We start from the raw sequence: 7805 nt of genomic DNA, 5'->3' as shown, positions 1-7805 counted from the left end.
GTGCAGGTTTGTTACATAGGTATACACGTGCCATGGTGGTTTGCTGCACCCATCAACCCATCATCTACATTAGGTATTTCTTCTAATGCTATCCCTCCCCTAGCCCCCCACCCCTCAACAGGCCCTGGTGTGTGATGTTCCCCTCCCTGTGTCCATGTGTTCTCATTGTTCAACTCCCACTTATGAGTGAAAACGTGCAGTGTTTGGTTTTCCGTTCTTGTGTTAGTTTGCTGAGAGTGATGGTTTCCAGCGTCATCCATGTCCCTGCAAAGGACATGAACTCATCCTTTTTTATGGCTGCATAGTATTCCATGGTGTATATGTGTCACATTTTCTTTATCCGGTCTATCATTGATGGGCATTTGGGTTGGTTCCAAGTCTTTGCTATTGTGAGCAGTGACATTGGCATATTTCTACTGTTCTCCATAGTTCATTCCTGAGCAGAAAAAAGACACTTGGATCTCGAAAATATGTGTGAATTCTCTGAGTTCCTGTTTCCTGGGGCTTAGCACTAACTCTCTGTGTTTCTTTTCCCCTCTTTTTTAGTAAGCATTTATTGAGCCCCTGTGGTATACTGGACCAGGCCCTGGGAAGATGCATGCACTTCATGTGGCTTCTTTCCCTGAGGAACTAGGGGAGGAGAGGACACAGAGATAGGACTATGGGATGGAGAGGAGGAAAAAGGACGATCAGAATGCTTGGCAGGTAAGTCAAGCCACAGAAGAGTACAGCAGCCCAACTGCATAAGGAAGGCTTCTGAAGTGACATAAACGATATTCATCACTGGCAATTCAGTATTGTTTTTTGTTTTTGTTTTTTGTTTTTAATTGAGACTGAGTCTCACTCGAATGTCACCCAGGCTGGAGTGCAGTGGTGTGATCTCAGTTCACAGCAACCTCTGCTTCCTGGGTTCAAGCGATTCTCCTGGCTCAGTCTCCCGAGTAGCTGGGATTACAGGCACACACCACCACACTTGGCTAATTTTTTGTATTTTTTTTAGTAGAGATGGGGTTTCACCATGTTGGCCAGGCTGGTCTCGAACTCCTGAGCTCAAGGGATCCACCCGCCTCGGCCTCCCAAAGTGCTGGGATTATAGGTGTGAGCCACCATATCCGGCCTCAGTATTGCTTTTTTACATGGGTTGGAGTACTTGTTCACATTTCAAGAGGATTCTACAGATATGTATCTCTTTTCAACCAACTTTGGCCCAGGCAAGTCAACAGTGTCATCTTACCTCTGACTTAGCAGGGCAGGGGTCACTCATGGACAGGGCTGCAGTGGATATAGACACCTTTCCTCTTTCCCAGCAGAAATGTCTGATGGGTGCTTGCAAGATGCTGCGAGATGTGATAGGAGAAGCCTGGGCAGTTGGACTCTGCTGTTTGCCTGAAATCCAAAGTCCACCTCAGTCATTACTAACTGTGTGTTCTTGGGCAGATTACTTGGCTTCTGGGAATTTTAATTTCCTCCTCTCCTGAAAGGATATGCTAATATCTCTGACACAGTGTTACTCAGACTATTAAATGAGATATATGTCTGCTAGCACAGACATGGCTTATTTTTCCCGATCAGGGCAAGGCACCAGGAAAGCCTTTTGTGTCTGTGCTTAGCTCTGCTTGGGAAATCCAAAGAGGGAAGCCTAGTAGGAGTGGGTCACCCCTAGATAACACACATTATTGTCATCAGCCCTGGATTACATCATATGTAACTAAGATCGCAGGTTCTGAAATTAGAGGTCATGGCACTGTCACATTTCCAATGGCGTTATCTCGGGTTCATAACTTGACCTTTCTAAGCTTACAGTGTTCAAATCTGTAAAATGGGGCTTCTCATTGCCTATGGCTTTTGCAAAGATAGAATGAAATAAGGCATATAAATTGCTTAGCACAGTGCCTGGACACAGTAAGCACTCTATGAAGACTCGCTGCCCTGAAGTGTGTTCATCTGAGGTTGGTATCCTCAGGCTGGAAGGACCTGTCAGTGGCATTCTCATGTGAACTCTGGGTGTTTTCTAATGGTAATATTTCTCTCTTTAGAAGTCCACCTTAACAAAAGAGCAGGTGCTTTTGATTTCTAGAGAAGTCTGATAGCGATAAGATCCTGGGACAGAGAAAGAGATGTCGCCTACAGTTTCTTAGGGTGGGAATCCAGCTAACCATCAGGTACATGATACTCCTTTCAAGGACAAGCTGAATGAAATTGGGAAGTAGATTTAACTTTTGTGGCAGGCTGGTCTCTAGATGTTTAATTTGCATAAGAAACAGAATGGGACAAAATGTACTTGGGCCAAACAGTATCTGATACTTGCTCTGATAAAAGTCAGGAGGCTTCTATTTTTCCTGGTAAGTACCCCCGCCCCCATACCAATGCCCCAGCCCATCCCCTCTCTGCTTTGCAACACTCTCTCTCCCTCACATGAAGGTGGAGGGGGAGGGGGTGCCACTGGGAGATGGAATGCAAAAGCAAAGTCTCTCACTGAGAAGCACACTGAATTTTGCTGTTTCTTCAAAAACACACAAACTGAATGGAAGATCTTAACATTCACAGGACCTCGAGTGAGCCCAAGAAAGGGAATTTTATGGCAGACTTATCTGAAAGATGAGCTTGTCTGACCTGTACCTTTCTTTTGTGAATTGCCTAGCAATAGAAGGTACCTATTCTATTTGAAGGCCCTGAATGATTTGGGAAAGCTGTGGCCAGAAACAAAAGCATTTCCATTTGCAAAATTCCAATCAATATTTTCATTCACAGCCCAGAAATCATACAGGCAATGAATCATTTGATAAACACCACCAGTAAACCCATACTGAGGTAACAGATAATACTTCAGACATAATGCTAGCAAGCGTGCATTAAAGATTAAAAAACTGCTTTATCGACTTATTTTTTAGAGTACTCTATTTTGAGTTCATTAAATGTTAAATGAACTCCATTGTTTCCTTATAGCTCTGAATCAAGCCTTCTACTTTGTGGGTGGCTCTGTTTGCCAATTTGCAAATGAGTGGGTGTTTCCGTGCAGGCTTCAATGGCTCAAACCTCACACTACTCCCCAGGAATTAACAATTCCCCAGAGAAAGTGGTGGAAAAGGAGAACTGAGAAGTGAGAAAAGATCCACTGGTAATAGTGCATCAGGAATTAAGAGTAAGACACCCTGCCTCCCCCATCTCTCAGCTGACCCTGAAGCTATCAGCTTCAGAAACCCACATTGCTCCAGGCAGATAAACTGGCCCCTCCAGGAGATCTTGGAATCTTTTCTGGCTAATTTCTAAGCAATGCCTTGACCCTTCCCTCAGAAGAGGGGGACCCACAGTCACATCTCTTATGGTCCCATCAGCCTCTCCCTTATCTGTCTCCCCCTCTCCCTCCTCACCCCCACTGGCAATCATCAGGCTGAAGAACTAAAAATTGCTCCTCCTCAGATCAAGTTTAGGGATCTCCTTACTGGTCTAAAACATCCAAGGCAAATAACTTATTCTGTTCTTGAAACCTCCCAGAGAATCATTCGTGTATTCTTTTATTTATTTACCCAGTCATTCATCTACCAAATATGTAATGAGTGTGTGTTACTGCCGGGCAGTAATCAACTATCCATCTGTATCTGTGTCTACATCTTCTGCTTGGCGTAAATGTAAGGATATGGAGGAAGGGCACAAGTGGGCTTCAGAGATGAAGAATAATGGGGCAGAGAGGAGTCATTGACTTTAGATGGCCTGGTCAAGAAAATCTCTTTGAAGAGAGACTAAGATGAGGCCTGAGGCCAGGCGCGGTGGCTCAGGCCTGTAATCCCAGCACTTTGGGAGGCTGAGGAGGGCGGATGACGAGGTCAGAAGTTTGAGACCAGCCTGACCAACATGATCAAACCCCATTTCTACTAAAAATACAAAAATTAGCTGGGCATGGTGGCACAGGCGTGTAATCTCAGCTACCCAGGAGGCTGAGGCAGGAGAACCACTTGAATCCGGGAGGCGGAGGTTACAGTGAGCCAAGATCACGCTATTGCACTCCAGCCTTGGCGAAAAAAAAAAAAGATGAGGGCTGAAGGCCGGAATGGGTGACAGTGGGATTTGTGCAGGTGTATATGCACGTGTATGTGTGTTTGTGCATGTGTGCATGAGTGCACATGTGTAGGGGCAGTGTATTCTAGACGGGGTATGATGCTTAAGGAGGCTCTAATGAAGGATGGAGAATCTGATTTATCAACCTTCACATGTGTATGTGTGTGTGTGTGTGTGTGTGTGTGTGTGTGTATATATATATATATATATATATATATGTATATCCATATCCCCTGGCTTCTTCCTCAGGCCCAGTCAGAGGCTAACCAAATCAGATATCATCATAATTATGCTAGACCTGGGATGAGTTCCATTTCCCTTCATGTCTGTGACAGTTTATCGTAGAGGTTATGCCTAGTCTTCAGACAGTAAGAAGATGTAGAGGGAAGAAGCAGCAGAAGAAAAGACCTATAGAAACATCTTGTGTGCTACCACTAGGTGACTATGCAGTTGGAACCACACTTCTCTTCACTTTGTTCTCAGATGCCTACATGCTTTAGATGGGTACCAGACATGTCAAATATGTGGCACACATCTTGCTGCTTCCCCCTTCTGTGTCCATACCAAACATTATTAATCAAGACAGTCTTCCCCTCTAGCCTCTAGCATGACCTCAGAAGCATTCTCACCACCGTACTCCAAGCAGACATTATTAATCAATTGTAATTAGCATATGAGTTGAAACCCATTTGTGATCTCTAGTGTAAGCAACTGTACTACTTCTAAGGCTGAGAGATATACCTTTATGGCACCATGCACTTCTCCTTCATGATGATTATCATCGCTGTGATAGTTGTGACTATTTTGCATGAAGTTCCTTTACTAGACTGAAAGCTCCATTAAGGCAAGCCTTCCATCTGGGTTTTTGTTCAGCATTAAATCGTTAGCTTCCAACATAATACCTAGCACATAGCTGATCTAGCAAATGATTTACTGAATGTGTGAATGACACAAAGATGTTCTTTGGAAGAAGTCAAAGTACTTTTCAAGTTGCAACACAACGGCCCCAAACACTACTAGAATACTATTCGCCTCTGTTGAAGGCATTATTCTGTATTTCTTTGTGAAGTCAATTAGATTTTGGCCAGTTAGCATATGTAGACCCAGACAGACTCCTTCCAAGGCCCTCTCTGAGTTTTCTTCAGCCAACTCCTTGCAGTCAATACTAGTTCTCAATACTAGTTTTAATTCCTACAGTTACTATAGGCACTATTGCTTAAGTGTTTCTGAGGAGCAGGCCATTTCCACATTGCACTAAAGGGGTTTCTGGGCCAGGCATGGTGGCTCATGCCTGTAATTCCAGCACTTTGGGAGGCCAAGGCAGGTGGATCATCAGAGGTCAGGAGTTCGAGACCAGCTGGCCAACATGGTGAAACCCTGTCTCTACTGAAAATACAAAAATGAGCTGAGTGTGGTGGTGGGCGCCTGTAATCTCAGCTACTTGGGAGGCTGAGGCAGGAGAATCGCTTGAACCTGGGAGGCGGAGGTTGCAGTGAGCTGAGATTGTGCCATTGCACTCCAGCCTGGGCAACAAGAGCAAAACTCCATCTCCAAAAAAAAAAAAAAATTACAGTTTCTATATAACTGTAATGCACATACTTGCCAATGTTCTCTTTGCTCTAAGAACCAAATTTTGCATCTTGGGATCAGGGGTGAAAGTACTCTCAAAATCCTACAGCTCTGTCAGTACTTTCTCTACAAAACGCAAACTTGACACTGTGATTAAATGAATTTTAAATGATTTCGTATACCGAATTCTGAGTAGTTTCATTTTTCTGTTCTTCTTGACCCTAAGTATGTGGTCTCATTTGTTTAATAAGCAGGGATAATTATGCTAATTAAAGCTATTGAGCATTTCTGACCTTGGAGAATTGCAACGCCTATCTTAAGCATTATGGGGAAAGTTGAAAACGGGAAGTTACACAGTAGTTTCTATTATGGCACTCCAACTGCTTTTAAAGACTAAAGAGCAATAGTTTTGATTATGGAAAGCAAAAGTGAGTTATAAACAATAGCATATTTTATGTCATATCATCTATAATTCATTATTTGAGAGAGGAAAATATGAGCAGTAAGTTTATGTTGCAAGCTTTCTTCACATGGTAATAATTAAAATATAATGGATTGATCAGCCTTCTAATTTCCGAAATGCAATTCTTTGCTCGTACAGCCTCGAGCTTTAACTAGAGGGAAATGATAATTCAAATGGATTAATTGATCAATAGCTGCAAGAATGGCAAAATGCTAGAGTAATGTAAATATACAGTTATGGTTTCATTTTCCAGCCATTTCCTTAAAGCCGCAGACCCAAGGCTGTGATGGACCCATGGGAGAGGATATAAAAGATTCTGAAGCTGGAGGTCCTTCCTTTCTTGCCAGAGCCTTTGGAAATGGGGAGTAGAAATGTTAAATGATTTCAGAAGTTGCAGATGATTGAAGGCCATTGCATGGAAACTAGGAACCAGATCACTCTGGAAATCAGAAGACATGAGCAATAGAGAAATATTAAGAGCCAAAGTGTTCTGCAGACTATGGGGGTGGATACTGGATGATGGGGGATTTCGTATTGATGTTTTTAAGTGTTGATGAATGAATAGTGTCTCCATATCCAGATAATTCATATCCATTTTTCAGTGACAAGCTCAAGGCTACCTGCTATGTGATGCCATCTCAGATCCCCCTACTTCTGGGGACTTTGAACTTTTTAAACTTAAAACTTATGTTGTCTACATCTTGTATATGGCTGCTATGTATGTGTCTTGTCTTCTTAAATTGAGACCTTGTATATCTTTGTATTTCCCATAATGCTAAAATATGTTTTAATGATTATTTATTGAGGGATTATTAAGTCAGGTTCTGTGCAAGAATGAATGGATGGATGGATAGATAGATAGATGGATAGACAGATGTAAAGCCTCAAATCTTAGTGGCTTTATATGATAGAAATTCATTTCTTACACAGTGAAGTTTCAAACAGGTATTCCCAAATGGTAGGTGGTCTTCCCATGGTCACCCAAGGACTTGAGCTTCATGCATCTCATGGATCTGTCCTCTTCTGGGTCCTTGGAGTTCTCTGTATCAAGCCAGCAAATAGGAAAAGGTTATGGAGGATCGTCAATGGAAAATGTGAAAAGACCAGGCCTGGAAGTGGCACATGTCAGTTCCACCCAGTTTATTGGCTGGAACTCCGTCATGTGGTGACATCTAACTTCAACTGTCTGCCCATTGAGAAGGGGAAATGGGTTTTGGTGAACACATAGTAATCCAATATGTATAGTTATTTTCTGCAAGATTGTATGTCTATCTGTCTGTTTATCTATGTATCTATCTATGAGTGGGTTTTATTATTCCTATTTTACAGATAAGAAAGTTGAAACTTGGAAGATTAAGTCACTCGCTGGGATAAGTGCTGGTGCTTGAATTTGACTCATGGTTGTCAGTTCTAAAGCCACCCCACTCTCCTTGCTTAATAATTTGGGTTCTTACACCATCCCACTGTTTGCTCTTTCCCCTGTCACCATTCTTATTCAGGCTTTCCGATGACCTAACTGACCTGCTGTAATAACCCCAAACCACTCCCCTTGATGTCAGCTGACCAGGCAAATTATTGACAGATCAATCTTCTTAAAAGACAGCTCTGACCTTATCAATTCATAGCCTGAAAACCTTCAGTAAACACTCAGCAAATATTTGTTAGCTGACTCCCTAGTGAATAAAAAGTAAAGGCCTTGGCATGGGTTTAAAAGGCC

The sequence above is a fragment of the Gorilla gorilla genome, chromosome 8 (assembly GCF_029281585.2).
Source record: "Gorilla gorilla gorilla isolate KB3781 chromosome 8, NHGRI_mGorGor1-v2.1_pri, whole genome shotgun sequence".
Lineage (NCBI taxonomy): Eukaryota > Metazoa > Chordata > Mammalia > Primates > Hominidae > Gorilla > Gorilla gorilla.
This window is presented reverse-complemented; position numbering follows the sequence as displayed.